This window comes from Bidens hawaiensis, unplaced genomic scaffold, assembly GCF_021521415.1.
Source record: "Bidens hawaiensis isolate Kalapana, Puna unplaced genomic scaffold, B.hawaiensis_p1.1 tig00009543_1, whole genome shotgun sequence".
Lineage (NCBI taxonomy): Eukaryota > Viridiplantae > Streptophyta > Magnoliopsida > Asterales > Asteraceae > Bidens > Bidens hawaiensis.
Window position 1 is genome coordinate 238,351 of NW_027491711.1, and position 26,912 is coordinate 265,262.

At 34.5% G+C, this 26,912-nt stretch overlaps 2 pseudogenes across 1 annotated transcript; both read right to left on the reverse strand.

The window, feature by feature from the left end:
• Positions 1-15,226: 15,226 nt before the first annotated feature.
• Positions 15,227-15,896, reverse strand: LOC143532826 (21 kDa protein pseudogene; annotated as a pseudogene).
• Positions 15,897-21,585: 5,689 nt separating this feature from the next.
• Positions 21,586-23,654, reverse strand: LOC143532775 (pentatricopeptide repeat-containing protein At4g25270, chloroplastic pseudogene; annotated as a pseudogene). Its single transcript, XR_013135244.1, has 2 exons — positions 22,901-23,654; positions 21,586-22,462 (listed from the first exon to the last, which is right to left on the reverse strand). The product of XR_013135244.1 is annotated as a pentatricopeptide repeat-containing protein At4g25270, chloroplastic pseudogene (transcript).
• Positions 23,655-26,912: the final 3,258 nt, after the last annotated feature.

Consider the following 26,912-nt stretch of genomic DNA (forward strand, 5'->3'; position numbering starts at 1 on the left):
TTTTGAAATCATGTGTGATGCGAGTGATTATGTAGTCGGGGCTGTTTTGGGTCAACGGGTTGAGAAGAAACTCGTTGCCATATACTATGCAAGCAAAACCCTCTCGGACGCTCAGTTGAAATTATACTACAACCGAGAAGGAGTTGCTTGCGGTAGTGTATGCTTTGGATAAATTCCGTTCTTATATATGGGGTAGCAAAGTAATTGTTTATTCGGATCATTCTGCAGTTAGGTACCTCATGGACAAGAAAGACGCGAAACCCCGGTTAATAAGATGGGTTTTGTTGTTGCAGGAATTTGACTTGGAAATTCGGGACAAAAAGGGAACAGAGAACATCGTTGCAGATCATTTGTCCTGGATTGTGATTGAAGATGGAGACCGGGATGGACCCATAAACGAGTCTTTCCCCGACGAACAGATTTTGGCGGTTTTCCAAATCCCTTAGTTTGCTCATATTGTCAATTTTAAAGTTGCAGGTGATTTACCCGAACACTGGCCAAGGAGGAAGAAGAAACATTTGATGTCACAGGCGAAACAGTATATTTGGGACGACCCCGATCTATTCAAGATTGGAGCTGATCAGATGATTAGAAGATGCATATCTGAAGAGGATGTTCGATCAGTATTGGAGCACACGCATTCATCTGCGTGTGGTGGTCATTTTAGCGGACAGAAAACCGCTAGAAAAGTGTTGACTAGTGGTTTTTATTGGCCAACACTATTTCGGGACGCTCACGAGTTTGCGACACGTTGTTTAAAGTGTCAACAACTCGGGAGTATCTCCAAGAGGGATGAGATGCCCTTGAAACCGATCCTAGTAATTGATATTTTTGACGTGTGGGGGATCGATTTCATGGGCCCATTCCCGAACTCGTACGGTAATTTATACATCCTAGTGGCTGTCGATTATGTTTCTAAATGGGTCAAAGCGATAGCCACCAGGAAAAATGATCACTCTGTAATTTGTAATTTCGTACAAAGCAACATTTTTTCGAGGTTTGGAATTCCCCGAGCTATTATTAGTGACGAGGGTTCCCATTTTAAAAACTTTAAATTTGGAAAGTTGCTTAAAAGATATGGAGTGGATCATAGAATTGCAACACCTTACCATCCACAAACGAGTGGACAGGTTGAGGTTTCAAACCGGCAGATTAAACAGATTTTACAGAAAACTGTTCGGACGGACCGGAAGGATTGGTCAACGAAGTTGACCGATGCCTTATGGGCCTACCGAACCGCTTTTAAAACGCTGATTGGAACCACACCATATAGACTTGTGTATGGAAAGGAATACCATTTACTGGTTGAGATTGCACAACGTGCTTATTGGGCTACTTAGGAAGTTAATACTAGCTATGATGATGCAGGTAAAGCTAGGAAATTAGCATTGTGCGAGATCGAGGAGTTGTAGGATGAAGCGTATGAGTGTGCATCCGCTTACAAGGCAAAAATGAAAAAAGTACATGACGCGAAGATCCGGTTGAAGAACTTTGAAGTTGGTCAGAAAGTTTAGTTATACAACACGAGGATGAAGCTCTTCCCGGGTTAGCTAAAAAGTAAGTGGACGGGCCCGTTTGTGATAGTTGGAGTTGGAAACCATGGTCAATACGAGATTCAAGACTTTGACGACTATGTGAGGCAAGTGGTAAATGGCTATAGGTTGAAGCCATATTTGGAGATGGATGATATTCATAAGATGGACAAGGAATCGGTGAGCTTCATTGTGACCTCACCGGTTTATGAGGATAATTGAGGCATTCGAGGCATTGTTAAGCTGTAGACACGCAATTCAGCGCTGACCGGGAGGCTACCCGGGGTGTGTAAGTGTGTTCCAATTTATTTTCTGTTTGTTGAGTCGTTATTTGACTTTTGTCTCGAGTTTTGTGTAGCAATTCCCAAGTGTGGGGAGGCTTTTGGTGAGATGAACATCATGGAGGTTCGGTAAGTTCTTGGTCAATTTCACGCCAATCCAGGTACGCATTGCAAATTTTGACTTCGAAAATGTGTTCAGGGTGATGTCGGGATGTCGAAAAGTGACCGGGCCGTAAAATGCCCGACGCAAAATTTGAAAAAACTTTCTGTTCCCAAGGGACCATCACTTAGCGCGATGGCCTTGGAAGGTTAACCATCGCGCTACGCGATTGTTACCTTGGCATTCCAGACATCTGACATCATCGCGTAGCGCGATGACGCCAGATCAGAGACCATCACGCTACGCGATGGTCCCAAAACCCTAATCTGATTTGTTTTGGGTCGCGTAGCGCGATTGCTATGTCCATGACCCATCGCGCTACGCGATGGGCCATGGATAATTCGGAAAAAAAAATATTTAAAATAAATAAGTAATAATAATATAATAATAATTATATATAACAACCCTCCCACTTTGTCTGCTGTATGTGATTTGTATATTTGTATATCTTTGTATATTTGTCTGTGTTGCCTTGGAACTTTGTGGGTGTGTTCACTATAAACATTCACAAGACCTCACTCGTCCACCGGGCTATCGGGGGGTTTAAAGGGCTTGTTGCATACGCTAAATGTAACCGTGATTCTTACGAAAGTGAGTTAGGTCTTTTATTATTTTTAATTAATTAACAAATTTTTTTATGAGATTGACTAACTTGGCTCGGTAATGATTTTATAATATAATAATAATTTTAACTCTCGAAAGACCTAAGTCTTATACTCGTGAGTGGTTGCTTATACATGTCTCGAGAGTTGTGCAGATTTGGTTAGACAGAATTGGTCAGTGATGGAGACATGTGTCACGAGTGTGTTGAGAGTTGTGGGCCGAGTTTCGCATTGAATTGTCTTTATTATCTGGTGATTTCGGTTTCATAAACTATTTTGTTATTTTTATTTTAGTTTTTAGAATTGTAATTGTATATTTGCACTAGTGCATCACATTTGTTCCCCGGGTTTTTAAGTAGTAAAACTGTCAGTTCAATCCCGTCCCCCAAATGATTATTAATTGTTTTATTATTATTTTAACATTGAGGACAATGACCTCAAGTGTGGGGATGGGGGAAAATTGAAAATTTTTAGCCCAATAGTACCTCGAAGAGTATTCAGAAACTTAAGTTGTTAACTGCCACTTATTGCTATTAATGCCAAGTTAGAGGTTTTTGGTCATGGATGGTTTTTCAGCTTCTAGATAATTTTCCCGACAAATGTTTTTAAAATGAGAAGCTGGAAAATGGAATCGTTTAGGCCGGGATAACGAGTCATGGGGACGGGTATACATGTTTCATATCGGCAGCCCATATTTCCAGACATATTGTGAGATTGGCCCCTATACTTAATACACATATTATATAATAGATACAAAACATGTCTTACCATTTATTGAGGGAAACCGGTATGTTTTACAGAATTAGAACTTGCTTGTCACATGCTTTTCGAGATCTTAATACCACCACCTGTATGGAGATTAGGACTTTAGAAAACCCATTCCGTACATATTTGCCTCACTAAATAAATTCCTTACCCGACATTATCCCCTAGGAGCCCGTTTGGACCTTATTCCTTTTCGTTTGTTAAGCTGAACATTACACACCATTTCAGCCTTGGCCTTTATTTTATTTTTACCCGTGTGATGAAATCTAGTTCGTTATCGAGTTGTATATATATCGAGTTGTACTTAGTCAGACGAGTTGTAAAGTTGTTAAATTCTGAGTTGTAATTATCAGTCATTTCAGTTAGTATTGATGTTTAAAAAAAAATAAAATAAATAAATTGAAAAATCAGGATAAAGACAAAAAGAAGTTATCAGTTAGAATTTCAGTTGTAAATAGCAGTTGATTATGTAATTAGTTCGTGTGTATTCGTGAGTCTGTATATTGGTTTGTTTAACTGGGTTTCATCCACCTGAGTCACTAAATAAGCCTAATCCGCACCCAAACCTAAGCCTCAGCAAAACCCTAGTCCGAGTCTTTATGCAACCGGTGGTTAATGGGTGGAGATAAGACTGACTTGCAAGCATATTAAGTTGTAGCTCATATCAGCTATTTAAGGGCAGAGACATATACTGGCACATCTTTTATCAGTCCAGATATTAAACCGAGAGGAGTGTTGATAGTGTGAGGGGTGTGAACATGTATGCTCTAACCGGAAACAAAGTACACTTGTCTGGGTGATTCTATAGTTTTATGGTAGCATTAACTTTATTTGTGGGTTGTCAATCTAGAAAATGTCAGTCTGAAAAACTGGGTATGACCTTAAACCTTTCTAGTATTAATGGTGATAATTGGTTGACCTATGATGACGGTTAATGTTTACTTTAGAGTTTTGCTTGAGGGCAAGCAAAAGATAAGTGTGGGGATGTGATGTTCGGTTTATTTGTACATATTTATTTGTGTTAACGTATTTGTTTTACTCGTTTATTTTAGGAACTTTGGTACTTCATACATGTTTATTGTGTTTCAGGTCACAGGTACTTAACGCACTTAATTTGGACCTGTATGAGCATGGAATGAAGACCCGGGATGTCCAGCACGCTTACCGAGGCAGTTAAACGAAGTTGCTGAGAAAAGAGGCCAATCGCGTAGCGCGATGGGTGTTGAAAAGGTGGGGCATCGCGCTACGCGATGCCCTGTAAGTTCCTGCGTTGACTTTGGTCCATCGCGTAGCGCGATGGACCAGGAGAGGAGGCCATCGCGCTATGCGATGGTCCCCAGAATCGTGAAAGTTAGGGTTTGTTTTATATTACGTTCTTGACGACCCTAAAGGCCATTCTGGACCTTCCAGGCGATTTCCAGAGCAAAAAAACTAGTCCCGATCATCCCCCAATCATCTCTAAGTGTCCTACATGGCCTACCAGATCATAACCGAGGCCCGAGAGATGCCGATGCGCGGCTAGTTTCTTCGAGTCATACCCGGGATGTAGAGTATTGCATCTTTCAGTTTTTCTCATGTATTTAGAATGAATTGAGTGTAATGATCTTTGATTAATCTATGAGTATTGATGTTTAGTATTGCTGTGCATTCAGTCGGTTTAGGTTTTTGTTGATCAGAACGATTAGTTTGCCGGTTGCTATAATAATTGCTCGTAGGGTTGTTTTGACTAGTTGAATGTGATGAAGCATACGCTTTCCCTTAGTTGAGTCACACTGGCAGGGACTGTTTGATAACCAGTGCCGCGTGTTAGTAAGCGTTGATGCCTAAGGTTTGTCTAGTTAGTCAATCGGTGTTAATCAGTGATAGTTAATCTGTTAAGTTGCATGAGTTTGCTGTTAGGTTAATTACTTGGATTCCCGGGTGTGATTTGTCTTTGTTAATTGATTGAACACGTGATTACTTGCTTGCTTGTTACAACATATAAACCATTTGCTAGTGTGATCAGCACTTTAACTGAATTACTTCATAAGTTTAGAAATTGATTTCACCTCACACTGACCACATACTCCTGGTGGATACGATACCTGACTTACCCTAGCTGCTTAGGTTAATTAGGTTTTTGCATGACTCAAACGACAGTCATAACATCCCACCAAAGCGGGAGATGTTTTGCACTCGAATTCCGACACAACGCGAGGTCCAAAATTTCTAAAACCTCATGCTGAGTTTGTGCTTTCTCTCAAACTCGAAGTTCTTTGTAAGTAAAGGAACCAATTAAATGACCATCGATGAAGAAAAACCAACACTTCGTATATCTTCTTTCTTGATTTTTGTTGTATTTGGAAACCGCTTCGTGTCCTTGCCAAACCTCTTCTTTTCTAGCAATTATAATGTGTCATATGATTACATTTTTAGATAAAATATATTCACGCTTGTTAAGTTTTACACTCTTATATGTTATTTCACGCCAAGCTTGTATTTAACGTTGTTTTGTTAAATAAAAAAATTAATAAGTATCCTTATTATGGCACAATATTAGTTTTCATTGAATTGATGATTGAATTACATATTGACGCATCCCTTTATATAATCGTAGGGGTCAAAGATAGGAACAAATAAAGGCCAGCAATTTGTTAAACAATCAGTAACCATAAGAAAAGGAAGCAATGTAATTCGATCCATTGCAACCCCTCATGTTGGCGCATAGATGTTAAGACATTAAAAAGTAAAGAAAATAAAAAAAAATATTTTTTACAGTTGATTCTCACAAACTAATTTACAAACCATTTTTATGTCATTTGTCACGCAATTACTAGTTCATAATTCCAAAAATTCCCAAAATGGTCCTATTTTAGAAAGAAATTCCAATTTTGTCCTCCAAAGTTAATAATTTCAAAAATGTCCCCTTCTAACTCATCTTTAACCATGCGTAAGGAAATCTAACATGTCTTTAATGACGTGTTAGTATAACACGTCGTCAAAGACATGTTAGATTTTCTAACGTATGGTCAAAGATGAGTTAGGCCTCCAAACACATTGTCAACGATGTGTTATCATCAAACATATAGTCAAAGACATGTTAGCATTTTGTTTGTTTGTTTTTTTTAATATTATATTATTATAAATAATTTTACTTACATATGGTTTTTCTTTTATAATTTCTATTATAAAAATTTTTATATTATTTCGAATTTACCGAGAAGACATGCGTATTTTTATCTACATGTTGACAAAAAATTTATTTAAAACCATGCGGGGTCAAATTTTATTGAACATTTTGATATTAATTTGACACGACTCGAGTTGGAATAAGTTTATGTCGGTACGTAGATAAAAATAAGCATGTCTCGTCAGTATATTCGAAATAATATAAAAATTTTTATATTAGAAGTTACAAAAGAAAAACCAAATATAAGTAAAATTAGTTATAATAATATAATATTAAAAAAAGAAACAAACAAACAAAAGACTAACATGTCTTTGACTACACGTTAGATGCTAACACGTCGTTGACCATGTGTTTGAAGCCTAACTCATCTGTGACCATGCGTTAGGAAATCTAACACGTCTTTGACGATGTGTTAGTAACACGTCGTCAAAGATGTGTTGGATTTCCAAACGCATAGTCAAAAATGAGTTAGAATGGGACATTTTTGGATTTATTAACTTTGAGGGTCAAAGTTGGAATATCTTTCCAAAATATGGTCATTTTAGGAATTTTCCCTTAATATAATATAGAAATTGGTTTTTTTAATAACTTAAATTGTTAGCTTTAAAAAAATCTAAAAACACAATCGTAATTTTTTCTGAACACTTTGATATAAATTTTATTAAAAACGAGGTTCTTTCAGAAATATGTATTTTTTTCTTATTAGTTTTCCGATATAATATTATTGTTTCGTAAACTTATTATTTAAAGTTTTATTTTTTTATATATTGTAGATGATCATAAATTATATTTATATAATAAATATGTTAGTTGGGTTGTGAATGAGAATGAAATTTTAGATTAGGTTGGGTTGTGTTTGCTGATAAGAGAGATATTAGTTTTTTGTTAAAAGATTGGGTTAGGTTGGTTGCCAATGGGAAAACATCCACTATTTGTTCCTTTTTGTTGATTGTCGTATTCGTTTTAAATCGATCATTTCTATAGCAAAACAACACCATTTCAACATGTTTGGTCTATTCGTGAAAAAGGAGATTGCTTAAAATATTAACATTAATCATCATACGACTTTAAGATCAATGTCTAAGTTATCGACAATTTCCTGCTTCTAATTCTAGTCATTAGGAATAATCTAAGCCTTCTTCATCTTTTCGGTCCTGGGTTGTTCAAAGTATTACCATTAATTCTCCTTTTAGCAGACTTCATTCCCTAGATATGTGGCATGTCACTTGGCAACTCAGTCGACCTGAATATCGTCAACCCTGATGGAGAGATCGTTCCTTGGGTATCCCGTCTCTTCCGGTGAGTCGGTATTTCGTAGCAGCCAGATCTGACCCAAATCTTTCAGGGCCTGGGCGAACGAGCAGTCATCAGTTTCATGTTCGATGTCCTAGTTAAAGTTATATGAAACAATTTACCAGTATATCTTTCATGGCCGTTGGGTCCGTAACTTTAAGATCGGCAACAGGAATACCCTCTACAACTCTCCGTATTAAGTTCACAAGTTGTTTCTTGTCTCTCACATCATCATGCATGCACTGTAAATCAATAACAAGGTCGCTTACTTTTATAACAACATTTAGGTGTCACAAATAAAAAGATTAACATTACCCTATAAGAGAAATGCTTTCCATCATACTTAACATTTCGGGCATGCATATACCAAATATTTAAACAAAGTCGTATTGCCTTTTACATCAACAAACCGACTTGTGTTTACGTTAAACCAAGACTTGAATTAGGAGTAGTTATCACAATAAGGTTCAATATCAGAAGCTTAAACTTAAGATTACATAATACAACGTTTTTATTGTTTATATAGAACTGAAACACAAGAATTAATGCAGCTAGCATTCTTGTTCCATGCATCTAATTCAGATTCATTCTCTTTTATAGAGATAATATCAGCAACGCGTTATCATGGAATTGATTAAATGTCTTCTAAAGCAAGTTACTAATTAATCTTCCAGCAGTTGATCATGCCATGTTTTGATCGGATATAATAGTTGTTTGAAAACATAGTTAGATGTCTATAAACCCTGTATGGCTTATCCCTTAATACTTCGTAACTCACATGCGTAAATATAATTCAAAAACCCTAAATTAAAGTACCAATTTAAATCGCACGATCACATGTAAACTATACCATCGAGATCTCTAAATGACGAGAAAAATATAACCACTCAGAATCCGATCTAAAGGATCACAAAAACCTTTGTGCAAAGAAAATCGAGAGAATTGAAAGCTTCGAATTGATTTAACTACGGTGGGAGGAGATTTGGGGTTTTAGATATTTATAGATAGTGGTTAATTTCTTGATCGAGTCGGGTGACTATGTATTTACTCGATTTTTATCGGACTCACACTTTTATTTTTAATTAAGATATAGCCCATGTAGAGACATGACACCCCATCTCTTGTGGAGTGTTGATATCAGTAAGACTACCCGTAGTGGAGCGTGTTTTAGGGGGGATGCACCCAAAACTTCGGGAACACCCCCCCCCCCCTTCTAGCTTTTTGGAGTCCCAAAATATCTCCCAACATTGTGGAGAAAACATTGAAGTTGAATGGAGGTGAGGCCAAGAAGAAGGAGGAACCAACAGAGAAGAAGGGGAGGGGGCGTTTCCTCCCTCCCCACTACGGATGGCCTAAAGGCTGGGGTTCAAGCCTTATAGATGGTAAAAGGTGAAGAAAAAAAATTAGTTGTTTAAAAAAAATAGAGGCATGGCCCCACTGACAAACACGAAACATTACTATTAAACGAGTTGTATTCCCGCATCTCCTAACTCATTAATAACTAATAATGTTTATTAGATTATCAAGTTAACCCAATAACACTTAAATTATGTTGATAACACTAAATATACCCAAAAAAATTACAAAAATAGCAAGTATAATATAAGCCTTCGGAAGAGCATCGTCATCATCAAGAATATATGTCAACCCTCTTATCATACCCGCTGACCCATTTTGCGGTTTTGGCCAACCCTGATAAAGAATATAAGAGAAAGTTAAAATCCAATTTCATCTCCACATACTTATGAATGAGTCAGTTTGGGTTATATTTTATCTCTAGCGTTGTACTGCTAGAACTAGGGGTTGAGATAGCGCGCGGAAAACACCAACGCAATCCTTTGTTAAATGTGTGAAAGCTCCTTCTTCTTTCGTGAAAGCATACGAGTCGTTATGTTAAGCATCTAATCCTGGTCTTTATGTTTTCTGTGTTAGAGGAGTTAGATGTCTCTCATATTAAACAGTTTGACATCAAGTTGTTAGGACCTGAGTCACTATGCGAACACTTAACACTAGACTGAAATCAAGCTAGATTGATTTATGAATCGGTGAACGGGTAAAAAGGAAGGTTAGCTTAAAGGGAAATGAGTTGAATGGGTAGAAGGGAGTCCATGTGTACTCTTTAATGTAGAAAGGGCTTTGCCACATGGGCTACAAGCAGGCTTCTATGATCAAGCTTTAAAATAGTCTAATAGATGTCTGAATTGAAGAGAGGAGAAAAATACTTCTATCTTACGTATTTATCATTGAAGATTTCTTGTTACATAAATTGAAAAAATAAAATAAAAACAAAAAACAAATGTGTTGTATGGTTTTAATGTTTTATAATAAAGGGTTGAGTTATAATAGGAAGTATAGTTTTTATAGGAAGGATAAGAAGTAATCTTGGCTATTGATTTTGAACATGAAGGGTTGAGATTAGTTTAGGGGGAAATCAAGTGTGAACATAAGAGAAAGAGTATAAAAGGAATAACACATTTGTTGACTTTCTCTCTTCACATGCAAGGCACATGCCAAATTTCCCCATCATTTTAAATCGTCCATAACTTTTTATTATGACTTTTTTATTGAAAAACAAATTCACCATAATAACGAGTGTCTTTTTATCTTTAATATAAGTATCATATTGTAATATAAAAATTAAAAAATAAAATTAGTGATTTTTTACAAATTGTGTTTTACCAAATTGTGTTATACAATAGTATTTTTCATTGTGTTTTTTCCATTGTATTTTTTATATTTTGTCATACAATTGTGTTTTTATCATTGTGTTTTTTTTGTTGTGTTTTTTACATTGTGTTTCTCATAGTGTTTTTCATTGTGTTTTTCGGACTTTTCCGGCGAGGTGGTGGCGGTGGGTGACGGGTGTGGTAGCGGTGGGCGGTGAAGTGGTGGTGGATGTAGTAGATGAGTGAAGATGTAAGTGGGTTTTATGTAAGTGAGTTTTTGAAATTAATGTAAGTAGGTTTTGAGATTAAAGTAAGTGGGTTTTGATATAAAAGTGTTAAAACAAAAATACCCCATTTCCTAGCCTTCTTAAAAAAATCAAATTTCTTATTTGAAACTAACCCTTATAATAAAATAAAGAATAAAGAAAGGGTAAAGTTACTTTCGTACTCTTTTAAATATTAGTGACACGTTAACCAAGCCAGTTTTTAAACAGTTACAATGTGCTATTTGTTTGTCTGGGATTCAAATTCATGAATAAAAAAAAAAGATTAACGTGAATATGCGTAAGAAAATCATTAAAATATTTAATGTTATTAATTACTAAAAGTGATTCATAGGCCACTTATAAGTACTTTTTTTTTTTTAATCAGATTTATTATATGTTAAATCCAACTAAATGTATATATACTCACAAAAAATTGTTTAATTTGTAGTCTCGATCAATAACGTTTATATAAAAAAAAAACATAACAGTGAAGCAGGAATAACTTTGAATTTACTTCTCAAACTTTGTTATATTTTATTTGTTACTTAATTTGCTTTTTAGGTCTAATTTAAATGAACATGATACATAATTTAGTGTTTATAAAGTAACATTAGGTAAATTTTTTGGAAATAATCTATTTTGATAAATAATTATTTATCCTACTGGTAAAAAACTTTATTTAAAAGTATGTTAGTTTTTCATTAAAATAAAAAATGCTATGACCATCCAACCGATACGTCCATAAGTCGATTTGAAGTTATACCACACGGATTATCAAAGTAACAATATGCGTTTGTTTTTATAAATTAACACGTCACATGGCTTGAACCCACATAATCAATAACGTGTGTTGGTCCACTTATATTAGCTTATATCGTACTCCCTGCCTCTCTTTTTCTACCCGTTTTTTCTAAAATTGACTACTCCTTTCCCCCCTAACTCCAAAAGCCACATGCTATTTACTAAAATATAAAAACATGTATTTTATATAAAATAATAATATTTGTCTTTCAAAATCAATAATATAATGCCTCGTTTTTCAATTATTATACACGCCATCTTATGTGAAAAGATGGTTTCTCACGCTTACATCATAAATTCATAATATTTAATATGAATTTTAAAGCTTTAAAGATATATAATTTCATGTAGTAAATTAATTTCTTAGTTCAGAAAGTAATATAATCTCGCATTTGAATCCCTGTATTAAATTATCTTAAAACTAATTTAAAACGAAATTAATAACATGCACTGAATCCGAACCGTACCTAAAAATATCAAAACCGAAAACAAGTGAAATTATAAACTGAATATCGTTTCGATTTTTTCCGTACGGTACCATTGTTAATACAAAAATTGAAATGAAAGTGAATACAAGTACCACTTGTATTAGGTCATTATCGGTTTAGACAGTATCGGAACGACACCTGTACTCTATATTAAAAAAAAAAAAATCTCATCCGTAGTATATAGCGAATTTATTGGGTAACACAAGTGAATACGTTATAACTTATTTCTATTTACAGCTTACAAAGAGGAGCAGTTGACTGCTAGGTCATTAAGACAATATTAGAGTTTAATGGATGGGAGCGACAAAAGAGATTGCAGCAATTTCAGAGTTTAACATTAGGGTTTTAAACAATACGAATCACTGATAAACTAATTAAATATGATATAGTTTTAATTGTTTTGTTTTCACATAACTTACTCTTCATAATGAAATCACCATCTAATCTAACTAATATATTAAAGCAACATAATTTTGTTTGCATGTCTTTCACCTAGGTTGTCCACATAGACTTCGATGTCATCAACCTTTCATAAATCTAATTTTCACATATTCACAATAAATTTTTAGTCAATGATATTGAATTTTATAATTTTGTAACTTATTAATGTAATTATGATATTAATTATTCTAATTATTGTTAGAATTAAAAAACTTATTAAATTTACTAGGTTTAAATTGTTCATCGTTCCTTCTTTAAAAGGCACATGTTTCGTTCAAAAATCATAACGCTCCCCATCGTTTGTAACTAGATTCTTCGCCTCATCTATAACCAGTTTTTCATGATTTGTCGGTTTCATAATCCAAACAACATTAAATATGTTCATCAATTGCAATTATCAGGTATGATTTATATTTTAGTGTTTAATCGATTTTTGTGAATAACAACATCAAATTGATTCACTGTTATTGGATTTAGGGTTTAACTGCATGATTATTCATACTGACGGTTAATAGATTTGATATTTAATCTATTCCTATTAATCGATTTATGTTTTAATCTATTTAGGGTTTAAAGGTATGATTTGTTTTAAAATTAACGGTTAATCGATATGATGTTTAATATGTTTGTTACTTAAAATTATGTTTATATTTTGTGATTTTTTGTTCATAATACGCCTTTTTCCAAGTTTCACTAATATTAATTTATTTTTGTGACCTATCAATTTAAAATTTGAATATCTTATTATATATGGATAGGAACCTAACTGTTATAATCTAACTAATATAATAAAGCAACTCAGTTCTATCCACGTGCCATTAATCTAGGATGTCCACATCATCACATTTTCATATAATTATTTTTCCATATATTTACAAATAATTTTTGGTAACATTAAAATGTTATTTTTGGACACTAAAATCTTTTTTTAATATAGTTGATCAATTTCTTATATATTGACTAGAAATTCACAACCTTACAAAAATTGTTATTTTTAATTAAACCAATCCTGCAATAAAAATCTTATAAAAAAACAATTAAAACAATCTTACAAAATACACACAAGGAATTTTTTTTAAAGGGGTTGGATCCCTGTTAAACATTTCAATAAAAATAAAAGAAAAGAAAATGGGTTAATTAAAATGGTTTCTAAATTAGTCAATATGTCAAATTGGTTTATTATTATATTTAGATGTCTAATTTTTAGTAGTTCAAAAATCAACCCCTGAATTTTTATTTGAAATTATATGCTGCATTTATAGGCTTATTTATAGGATGTATATTGCATTATATTGAATTCGATTTATTGTATTTATTATTTAATTAAAACAGTTTCTGAACTTGCGGTCTTTATCAAAAATAAACATCTTCATATGTAGTATATAACATCCGCTCATAGATGCATTCTCCACATTAAAACAATCTTCTGTCTTTGAAGCTTTTACAAGGTAAGTTCTTCAACTGTTAATTATAAATTTTATATTTAAACAAATTATTTCATTAAAGTATTTTATCGTTTGATTTAAAACATATTACAACGGAGGTTCAAAGTTTTACAATGTTGGATGAAATTGATGTTCTCAAAATATCTCCATCCACAGTTAAGGTTAGAGTTTTGAGAGTATGGACCGTCAAGGATAACAAACACTCCAAATGAGGACTTCTTGATGGAGATGGTCCTCACGGATCAATCTATAAGTTTTTTTTTGTTTTATATTTTCCTTTATTTATACTACTCTTTTTATTAATTATCTACACATGTTTATTATTATTATTATTTTATGACAGGAGAATCGAATGCAAGCTACGGTTTTTAAACCCGACATTTTTTGTTTAAAAGGTTTTTGAACGAAAACTTTACACGGTGAAAATATAAGTTTAAACTTGGTATGTATTTATAAGCTTAGTTTTCAAATAATATTACAAAATCTGTTACTAATGTGTTTTTTTTTCAGGTATAATGGTTCATTTATGTTATATTATTTTTTATTTACTGAATTATTTATTTATAAAGTATTTTCTTTTTATGTTATAGACATAGTTTAACATCTTTTGTAATATCTGCTGATAAAAAACCCATGTCAAATATTTGTATTGATTGAATATATTTTTTATATTTTATATTGTTTCTTGATATGTTTTTCACCCGTGTGTAACATGGGTTATTATCCTAGTTTATGTATATGGTGAGATTCACCATAGAACATTGAATAATTTTGAGAAAAAAAAAATAATTGTTTAATTGTTTTTTATTCTACGAACGCTCAAATGAATTATAATTGAATTAATAACATCCGTTTTTTCTAAAATCTACAACCATAGATTATTTAAAATAGTTTTAATTAATCTCTTAAGATCTCAAGACAATTCAAGAATATTTGTTCAAAATTTCAACGACTCGTAAGGTTCAAGTGAGACAATAAGTGGCAACGGACCTCACCCTTCGGATCTCATAACACAACCAAAACGTTAGGTACCGACTTACCGTTGGGTCTTGTCGCACTACTATTAATAGTTAATTAATAAACAACGCCCAAACAATTGCAATCATTAAACATTATATTTAATCCTCAACACCCATTTATGACAAAAATAAAACGAAGTCATGAATAATTCAAAATTTATTAATTATACAAGCTCACAAAATATACATATTGTATTACTGTATTATACATCCTTTATATCTATATAAAATTTAAACGTTAGCAAAAGATATGCTAATTTATAACACAAAAAAAGGTTCATTGGTAGTGGTATGGTTCACTAGAGCCCCCCTATCATCAACTAATGCTTTTGGGCAAAGTTGTTAACAAGTGCTAGAGCGTTACTAGTAACATGTGCAACACTAGCGATTTGAGCCCGAACCGAAGTCTTGATCCGGCCCTCCATGGCCCGACCACCGAACCCGTCCATGCACGTGTTCTCGTCGGTTAACGCGGAGCTGACCCATGTCTGGACATTACTCATGTGCCATATGAACTGTTGGCCCTTGACCCGTTCGCAACTCTTGAGCTCTTGGATCGATTTCCCGACACGGTCCAAACTATCACTTACAACTTCTAAACAGTCCCCAATTGCGGCCTTTTCGCGGGGCTTAAGCCCTTTGAACCTTTTTAATTTGTTGAGGTAGGATTGGGTGGATTGGGACCGTTTAAGGCTCACGGCTAATGCGGTGTGGGCTAGCTCGGCCCGGCTGGTTTTTATGGTTTTGGCGAAAGGGGAGAGTGTTTCTTTGCATACTGCGGGGTAGCGAACGGTGGCGCAGGATGATTTGATGAAGGTAGAGGTGGGTTTGACCGTGGTTCCGGTGAGGGAGACCACGGTTAGGAAGATGAGTGCTATGGCTATTTTGGATTCCATTTTTGGTGTAGTGAGTTGATAATGTTATGGGTAATTAAGGGTTTGGGGTGGGTATTTATAGAAGGTTGTTATGGGCCCGCCTAACTTGGTTTAGCCGTATGAAATTGGTGGAGTGGTGGTGTTGGGTTCGGTTTGGTATCTTAAAATTTGAGGAGGGAAAAAAGGTAAATTGGAAATAAATAATTTTAACATTTGTGTATTGGCCAACAATAATATTAACTTTAAAAATCACTACCAACGGTCATAATTTTCAACTATTTTTGTCTCAATGGTCCTCCATTAAAAAACAATTAACACCGTTATACCGTTATGTTTTTTCCTAGTTTCAAACCAATGTTTTAGGGCTTTTAATTGAAAGAACGATACGATTCGACCAATGTAAAACTTATCTCGAAACGGTGATGCAAATGACTTGATTTTTGCTAATTGGAAATTTAACACCCGAATTGAAACATTGTTTCGTCGCTTGGATAACAGTTTCGAGATAAGTTTTAAATCGGTCGAATCGTATCGTTCTTCCGATCGAAAGCTCTTAAACATCGGTTTGAAACATGGGATAAAACATAACGGTGTTAAGTGTTTTCTAACGGAGGACCATTAAGACAAAAATAGTTGAAAGTTCGGACCGTTGGTAGTGATTTTTAAAATTGGGATTATTATCGACCAATGCACAGAAGTTGGGATTATTTATTTCCAATTTGCCATGGAAAAAAGAGGTTAAAAAATTAATTATCATTTTCTTTAAAAAGGAGAGGTCCAGACCAAAGATCACCCTGACAAATAAATCAATGTTTCGGTCAAAGAGCGATTTGACCGAAACGTGATGACCAGTCCCACCTACTAAAACAAAACCCATGATCGGAAGAAATCTATGATTCAACCTGGAATAAAATGTTTTATGCACGACTCAAACTGAGACTTCCTATAAGAAAAGGAGGAGCCACCGCTAGACCAGTTGATCTTTGGTAAAATGTCTTGATTATTTTATACTGTTTTAAAATGACTTAATTTTTTTATACAATTTAATGAAGATAATTTTGAATATAATATTAGAATAAGACAGAATTACAAATTTTGTCCTTTAAAAAAAGCCAAATTACGGTTCGTGTCATTTTCTAAGTTTCCTTGCAGGCGGTGTACTTTAAACTTTTTTTTTCTACACGTTATGTCCTTTACGCTAACTGGGTTAGAAAAACTCAGTTAAATGCCCTCACGTGAGACGCATGTGAGGGTATTTTTGTCTTTTCACCTGTACCTGCAACTTCTTCTTCCTCTTTCTTCTTCTTCATTTTTGTTCTTTCATCAACTCAGCATCCTCTTTCCGGTCAAAGTCAAGGTCAATCGTTCCCGTTCCCGATTCACTATTTTCAACATCCAATAACTGAGAAGCAGTCGTGGCCAATGACGGTCCACCGAGCAATAGCTTGTACAATAGTAAAACAATAGAAGCCCTAACTTCCTCAGGAGTTAGTAACTCAGGTACTGATAATTGAATCTTAATTGGAGACAATGTAGGGGGTTCAAACCTTACTATTACCAATTTATATGGGAAATATGAGGGATGACCTTGGCTTGCCAGGGTTCGAGTCCTGATCTCACACGGTTTTACCGGCCGCTGTCGTGCCGTTTGGCGGGCGTGGGGGTCGGGTTTTATCCGGAGAATCCGTCAATAGGTGGACCGCTAGGGGCTCCGTCCGCCTGAACTCGTGGTCGGCTCGGGCTACCTTTAGTCAATGGGGTCTGTGCACGAAATACCCGGTGTTAGTTAGTTGTTCGTTCAAAAAACAAAAAAAAGTAAAGTTTGTTTGTACTTGGATGTATAGCTTTAATATTGTAGAATCCAAAGCTTGGGTTTAAAAAGTATCGGCAAACGAACTTAGTCATCAATATATTTGAGGATAAAGATGCATCAACCTAGGTTTCTCGATCGATATCTATTGAAGATAAAGATGAAAGAATCTATGTTTTTTGTTGCTTTAAAATTTGATGATTAATTATTAATTTTAGTATAGTTGCTCAGATTAATTATTAAATTTAATTATACTGTCTTCCACTTTTGCGTGATTTTCAGTGTGAACTTGTTTCGCTCCGCTCATGTATGGGAGTCAGAAAACAGTTATTCGGTCTCAGAACGTGCCAACTTGCATATGTAGGAAAAGTTGTTCCTGTTTTTTACAATGGCCTTCAGGACGACATGTCGTGGTATGTGGTAGTGCTCTTTTTGGAGAGTTTCAATAGAGGTTGGTATCACTTCCGACCTGTTTTGAAGTTTGGGTTTATGTTCGGCTTCGATGACACAATCTTGGAATTTGTAGGACCACATTCTTCGGGTTCGTGGTATATATTGGTTTGACTATAATTATAGGAGTACGATGGATCGCTTGCACATGTCTCTTCCCGATTTTTATGTTAATGGTTTCTCTAATAAGGGCACCGCCCCCTAAACTCCAACACGCTTTGGTGAGTGTTTTATAGTGGAATCCTCGAGAGTTTGAAAGGGAAGCTTCATTTATCCCCTCGGCAAAAAACAATGTTTAAATGCATCTGGCTCATCGGGCTAAGGAGTTCCTAACAATCATCCCCATTGAAGAACTCGGCCAGCATATGTCTGGTTTTGGAGTATCAAGACATCCTATAGTATCATCTAATGATCCCCCCCAATTTCTGACTAACGAGCCTTGCCTTGTTTGCCGCAAGGTTTGTATAGATTCTTTTGACGAGCATGCAGTTCATTGCAAGGAATTACCTGGGTTTTTAGTGCACGCATAATTTGGTTAGCGATGTTCTTAAATGGACAGAAATTTTCGCTAAAAAGGAGGTTCATGTGAACTTTTTGACCAATCTGTTTAAAAGGAGGTCTTCTCAACAAGCAATCAATATTATTATGTTTGGACGGATAGGGGAAACACGTTTGTGCGAACCTTACAGGAGTGCCCTCTCTTATTGAGCTTAGGGACAATGGATTTGTTGCAGGTCATGCCGCGTTGAAGGCGAAATCAGGCAAGGTTGGTAAACACGAGAAAACTTGTTTAAATAATCAATACACATTTATCCCTTTTGCCTTAAATACATTTTGTTTTTTAACCATGGAGGCTATGAACTTTTTGATGAGGGTTTAGCTGGTCGTGCATATTAATTTTTCTACCCCAAAATCACAAAACTTTGTTTATAGTAAAATCAGGTTTACTATCCAAAGAGAGTTGTGACACAACTTGTTACCCATTTGACTGTAACTTCATTGTAATACTTTTAGATGATAATTTATAAATACGACTTGCTCTAATAAAGCTCTCGGTTTAAATGGCTCTGCATACGTGGAAATCAAAAGACCTATTCCATAGGTTGTCGCTTAGCACTAAGAAAATCAATATTGGAGTCTCTCAATTTACTATTTCTCACTATACAAAGCTCCTTAAATGTTATTGAAACCTTTGAAAAAATAAGAAAGAAATTTTTGGCGAGTTAAAATGATAAGGGCAAAAATCTTTGGGTGACGTGGGAAAAAGTACTCGCACCAAAAGCACGAGGTGGTCTAGAAGCTGTCTCTTTAATAACCACAAACATTTCATTACTTGTTAAACGATAGTGGTGTTTCAAGATGGAAAACACTAATTTATAATGGAAAACAAGTAATCCAACCCACGCTTTGCAGCAGGGACTTTCAGTGATGCTGACAGATTGCACTTATTTGTATATCGATGGGTTTATATAAACCATGTATGTTTAACCCAATCGTCATTAAAATAATGCCAAAATAAGAGGGCCCTAATTTTGTTCTTAATTTAGGTAAGCCATAGTGTATTCGTTATAACAAACGATCAACCATCCACGCTGCATGGACGGAAACTTGTTTTATTATGAATATTTTTGTTAAAACACTTATATTAAATATTAATAGGATTAAGGTTATTACAGATATTAAAATTACAATGATATTGAGTAAATATATTTTAATATGAATAAACGTGTAACCAAATATACAAGAGTCAAAAGGTTAGAGTATATTATTTGAAAATGAAAATTGAAGTTAACTTTCATATTGAAGTTAGTAATGATTGACACACTTGTCAATTGTCATAAGCTAATAGGTTTAGGTTATGAATAATAGTTTTTTTTGTGAGTAACTGCTACTTACAAATTAACATATTATAATGATGTTGATTCACATCTCAACTTAGGAGATGCCAACAAAAACCAGTCTAACTGTTATTTGAAATTCGGTCTGTCTATTTAACTCATACCTGAATAATTCTATTCGAACTGATTTCACCCTTACCCGAACATACCAGACTTGATTAAATCGATTGTCATTAGGATTTCAGCTGTATCTTAAAAAATATGTAACAAAACCTTTTGTTTATGTAAAATAAAATGCATAAAGATTAAGTTGATGACAGGATGATAACTTGTACGCTTGCAAAATAACCAAATTAGGATAAAGTCGCAATAACTTGGTTGATTTAATTAGTTATTTTGATTTGATATTGTTTAGTTTTGTTCCTATCCGGAGTCGTAAAGTTCACCCAATGTATTAAAGTCCATTTGGTCCTCTAAGGCTAAAGACTTTCACGATATTAAAGGACGACCCCTCCTGTCTCTTCCATGGCCAACACGTGAAGCCTTTTTTACGCAAACAACTACTTTAATCTACCAAAACAAACATATGTATTAAACTAAATTACATTTTTGGCAAGCGCATTTTAACTTGCTACTACTATAAAACATATGTATTATACCCGTTCATTACGTTCAATCGATATTTAATGAATATTCTGTTTCTTTTTATTTATCTATACTACTATAAAATACGTTTACAAAGAGCATCCATGGCTATTAAACATGTATTAGTGTGCTAATCGGCAACTAAGATGTATTAGCAATTGATTTAGTCATACTATGTTATAATGAATCATACATGTATACATTTTATAAAGAGCAATCGGCTACTAACACACATATAGTTTTTTTTTAATAGGTTTTGATAAAGTTATAAAAAGTCATACTAAGTTATAATGAATCATACATGTATTAGTGTGTTAATTGGCATATTACATTAGAGGTTAGTTAGCTTTGGTTTAATCTTATTTTAAACAAAATGTAAACTTTATATTAAATTTATTATTTTGGTCGAGTCACTGCTATTTTGGTCAGAAATCTTATAGTCAGACACCCCTCCAGACCTTATAATCCATATTTAATGACATAATTATTCATAATAATAGTAGTGGGCTTGCATAGGTCAGGAAAGATGCAACACCAGTAATCCGGTCATGTAGCATAGGTATCCCTACTAGTTAAAGCATCATGAAGTTAACACCAGTTATCCGGTCATGTAGCATAGGTATCCCTACTAGTTAAAGCATCATGAAGTTAACACCAGTTATCCGGTCATGTAGCATAGGTATCCCTACTAGTTAAAGCATCATGAAGTTAACACCAGTTATCCGGTCATGTAGCATAGGTATCCCTACTAGTTAAAGCATCATGAAGTTAACTGCACTTGAGCCTTTTGTATTGAACAAAATCCTAGGTAACTAAAACCATGTTCGTTCACGTGTGGTTAAGCTCTCACTAACTATCCAAATTCCAAAACACTGTTACACGCATGATTATCTAAAGAAAAAGACAAGACAAGACAAAAGTAACAACAAAACACCTTTCCTCACCCTTAAATACAATAGCGCGCTTATATGCCAACGCTTAAAACAGATTTCATACGAGTTGAGTTGGGTAACATGTCAAAATCATATAGTAGTTGATAAGATGTAAAACTCAAATCTACAACTCTACAAGGTGTTTACAAATCATATAAAAAGGTAAACAAATGACCTCAAGATGAATAATTCATAACCTTTTACAACTCTACAAATCAAACCCTCTACTTACCATCATCATCAGAACTCTTTCCACATCCTGCACACGACCCGCCTCACCATAAACCCGCATCAAAAGCTCGAAATTATGGCTATTATCAGGCTCCAACTCGAACAAATTCTCCGCAGCAATTTCCCCAATTTCCACATTCCCATAAACATAACAAGCATGTAATAACGCCCCCCAAACCGTTGGAGCAGCCGTGACTTGCATTTTATCAGTGATAATGCTATAAGCTTCGACTATCAATCCAGCCCTACCATAAAGATTCACCATACACGCGTAATGTTCCATACTAGGAACTATTCCATACTCTTCCATCATTGTAGAAAACAATTGTTCACCCTTTTTTACAAACTTCAAATGAGCACATGCGGTTAATACAGACGCGAATGTAATCGCGTCTGGAGTAATGCTGGCAGTTAACATAAGCCGGAAGTAGTTAAGGGCATTTGGGTGTTTGTTATGTGCTGATATTATGCTGTTCCAAGAAACCAAATCTCTCTCGGGCATTTGCTCGAACATCTGTCGTGCAATGTCTAACCGGTCATTATTTGCGTACATGCAAATTAGGGAATTTGCAATTGGTAGATTCCATCGTGTTCCTTTACGAATAACCCATGCATGAATCTGAGCCACGAGTTTTAACGGCAGCCCTGGTGTGAGAATTGTAGAAATTGAAACTGAGTCTGACTCGAACCCGTTTAAAATCATTTGTCGGAAAGTTACCAATGCGTCGAATAAGAGGTCGTGTTTAACCAAACCTGTAATGTACATGAAACCCAAAAAACCGATTAGAAACCGAAACACCGAACTGAAACAAAAACCGATATTTTATTTTATGTTTTTGTAAAAACCGAACTAACGGTTCGGTGTTGGTTTTGTATGTAATAAAACCCGAAAAAACCCAAACCAAACCGAATTTATATATTTTCATTTTGCATTTTCTATTTTAAGGAATTTATAACAATTTAAGAATATGTATACCTCAAATATTTTAATCCGAATGTATAATAATTAATTACTTATTAGTTAACATAAATGATTTAGGCCCAAAATGTCAAACTGAAATGGCAAAACCGAAATAACCAAACCCAAACTAAAAACCGAACAATTACAAAAATTCAAAAACCGCAGATTTGGTTTTTGGTTCGGTTTTAGCCCAAAACCGACCCAAACCGAATCATGCACACCTCGCGTACCTGTTATCATTGAGTTCCAGGAAACTATATCTTTTACGACAATTTTATCGAATATTTTACGCGACATCACAATGTCACCACACTTCGCGTACATGCCAACCAACCCATTAAGCACAAACCCATCGTTTCCATACCCACGGCGAATAATCTCCCGATGGACTTGTTGACCAATGTGAATCAACCCCATGCCACCACACGCTTTAAGTACACGGGGAAAAGTAAATACATCCGGCTCTACACCATCTTCCATCATTTGGAAATACAATGCCAATGCATCTTCGTACAAACCCACTTCGGAGTACCCGGATATAAGCGAATTCCAAACAAAAGCAGAATAATTTCTCTCAGACATTTCATCGAACACCTGGTGTGCATCCTCCATATAGCCATTTGATGCATATAACCTTAGCAGTTTTGAAGCAACACCCGCGTTTTTACGTAAAAGATTTGTGGGCATTACGCGATGGATGCGGATACCGAGTTCTATGGCTTCTAAACGGTAGCAGGTTTCAAGAAGTGAACAGAATATACGGGGATCATCGATTTTTATGCCGTTTTTGACCGAATTTTCGAGGTCGTTTACAATGGTGTTAAGTGCTTGAAGTTTAGTTTGTGGTGCGGGGTTTTGGTGCATAAGAAGCCGTGTTGGAGATGATTTGGTGAAGGTGACTTGGGTAATTTGATTTTGTTGTTTTCGATTTGGTTTGTTTGCATCTTTCTTTAAACAAAAAGCGTTGAGAACTTGACACTGCATACTATGAAGTTACAAGAGTTTTTCACCAAATAAAATGGATAATATAAGAAAACTATCCCAACTATTCAAAAGTTTCTAACAAATTTTGTTAATACTGGTGGGTGACTTGTGTTTCGTGACTGATTTGTAAGAGTTAAATTTAATCCTACTTCTGATCCGAGTTGCGTAACTATTGAAAAATGTTTATTACTTAAAGTAAATGCATCAAGTGTTGTATTATATGTAATAAAATTTATAAAACTTTTAAAATCTAAAAATTCTTAACACACTTAGTTGAAATGCTTTATATATAGTGTAGAACTATAGATATAGATAATTCACCAAATAAAATGGATAGTATATCTAAGAGATATAATTTTATTTTGTTTTTATGTATGTTTTATTTCATGTATTTTATACTTATCAAAAATACGTCCATTTTATGTTTTTTCCTAATAAATCCATTGTTATGTATTCATTTTTTATATGCTTTTATTTACTAATTTATTAATATATCTATGAGTGTTATGCATAGAATAAAATATTATATGTGTTTTATAAGTTCTTTTAATATGTATTTGTAAAAGCGAGTGATAAGTAATGAGTATGACATAGATTAGTGGCAGAGATGATAGGTCTAAATTGTAACCGGTTAATCAAGCTAAAATCGTAACCGGTTAATAACTGGTATAGGAGTAACCGCCTAACCGGTTACTACACCAACCTATGGTTATGAATTGCTTAGGGATTTTTATAGAGAAACCGCCTAATCAATGCCATACAATGGTTAGGAACTAGTTTGGGATTTTCACGTAGAAACCGGTTACCAAATATATGTTGAGAATATATTCAACGCCATTTAATTTTAAATCAAGAATAAACAACCCGTTATTTTTTTGGTTGGGCTGATGCAGTGTTGGTATTTATATGGGCTATATTACTGTATATATGCTTATTTATTTTGGGTCGGCTCTATATGTATTATGGGCTACTGCTCAAGGGTAGAGGTGCATAAAAAACCCCAATCCGGAACTGGACCTGAAAAAAAAACCCGAAACCGCTTTTTTTTAAACCCGGGTTTTTAATACCTGAACCCGACCCTACCCGTAGGGTACGGATAGGGTATGACTTTCAATGCCGAAATCCGAACCCGAACCTAATATAAACCCGATAATACCCGAAACCCGGTTCTAGTTATACCCGAAACCCGGTTGTAGTTATACCCGAAACCCGGGTTTTTTGCATACCCGAACAGGGTTTTTTGCATACCTGAACTGGGTTTTTTTGCATACCCGGATATTAGTGTTTGTGCAGATGTGTGTGGCACTTGGCGATGGTTATCTTTTTTGAAGCACAAATTTGATATAATTACTAATTTAGATCAACGCCTTTTAATATACCAAACAACAATTTAAAACACATAAAATATATGTTTTTATATCATTGTTTAGTTATTTACATATGTTTGAATAAGCTTTGAAGCTTGTATGCAAAAAAATGGAGTTAGAATAAAAAAACGAAGCAGACCCGTTAACAGAAGGACGCTGCAGAAAAATGGTTTTTTTTTTATACCCGGAAATAGGGTATTCAAATACCCGGAAAACGGGTTTTTTCAATACCCGGAAATTGGGTATTCAAATACCCGGGCATTGAAGACCCGATTCAATACCCGACCCGGACCCGGTACATAGGGTATGGTTTTTCAAGCCAATACCCGGACCCGAACCCTACCCGGTATTACAAATACCCGATTTTCCAATACCCGATCATACCCGAACCCGGTTCCATACCCGATCCTGGGTTTTTTTAATACCCGATTTGTGCACCTCTGCTCTAAGGGTCCTATGGCCACCTGGGAAGCTCACGTCACTTTTCTTAAAGCCGTAAAACACTAATAAAGCCTATACAATGCGACAAAACTGGATTTTGATTATATTTACAAAGGGTGAAATGGCGGAATTATTTCGGATTCACTTATGACTTTAATATATTAAATCAATCAGGTTTTATTTTTCTGATGATTAGTTACTGATCATTGTAGTATAAACAAGTACAAGGGTGAAACCACTTATATTGTTTATATATGATAAGCCATTTTATATATATGTTATGAGATTAATAGAGGTTAATGATTGATTGATTGGTTGCTAGCAGGCGCCATCTAAGACACTAATGCCAGAGAGAGTTCGCTAGTGCATAATAAGTCATCGCTTTTCTGCAAAGTAAAATCACATGGCATTAACTGATAAAATTCTAAAACAATAAAGATTCGCTTAACATGTTACGAGGAGTTATGCATATAATCTCTACAACGTACTCTTGTACCTGTTAAATAATATGTCGAAGAAACTACGAGCCCAACTAATGACATTTCACCATAACCTAATCATGCATGATAGATATTTTTTTTCTCATATTTCCTTTTTAAAATCATTTTCTTTATATATTATTTGATACGCATGTTCTTAACTTTTAACATTTTATTCCATCAGTTCCAATCAACACCATATAATTGAAGTCAACCAATCATTCCCTTGGGCAAATCTAACTACCTTAGAAGTTTAATTATAACGCCTCTCATTAGTTTTGAATGGTGTTTTTATTTTAGTATTTTCTATCTTGTTACCAACGTTTTAAAATATTGCATCCTAATTTATTTTTGTTTTTTGTTGCTCTATAAACATGCCAATTACACGAATGTTTTGTTTTAATTAGTTGCAAGAATAAGCAATCAACGTGATTGTTAAGGTTATGTATAGTACAAGAAACGAATTATGTATATACGCCTCTTGCAGACTTGAATAAGTGACGGTTGCTTGGTCCTGGATTCATGTTTATGATTTCCATTCTTGTGTTAGGGTTAGGGTGTGTTAAAAAAGTTAAGATAAGTGTGGATGATATGAAAGAACAAACTATGAAGTATGAACAATTGAATATACATACTTATAATTGATTAGACATATTAGCAGTATTGATGAAACTTGTGCAAATTAATTAATTAAGGTTAACCCACGTCGGTTATGAATAAGGTGAGCATAAGTTAGTTCGATTTGTTTATAATATTTATATATCTAACAGTTTGATTTTTAAAATTTTTATGATTGATCGCTTCAGCTACGATATATTTGTTTTCTTTGGTTGTGGTTTGGTATTATAATATTGAAGAATTTATTTAACGTATCTAAATTGGATAATTTTGTTTAATATAGAGTTTTTATGACAACTGTTTTCACGCTTTTTCTTTTTTTTTTCTTTCTGTTTTATGTTGCAAAACTATGT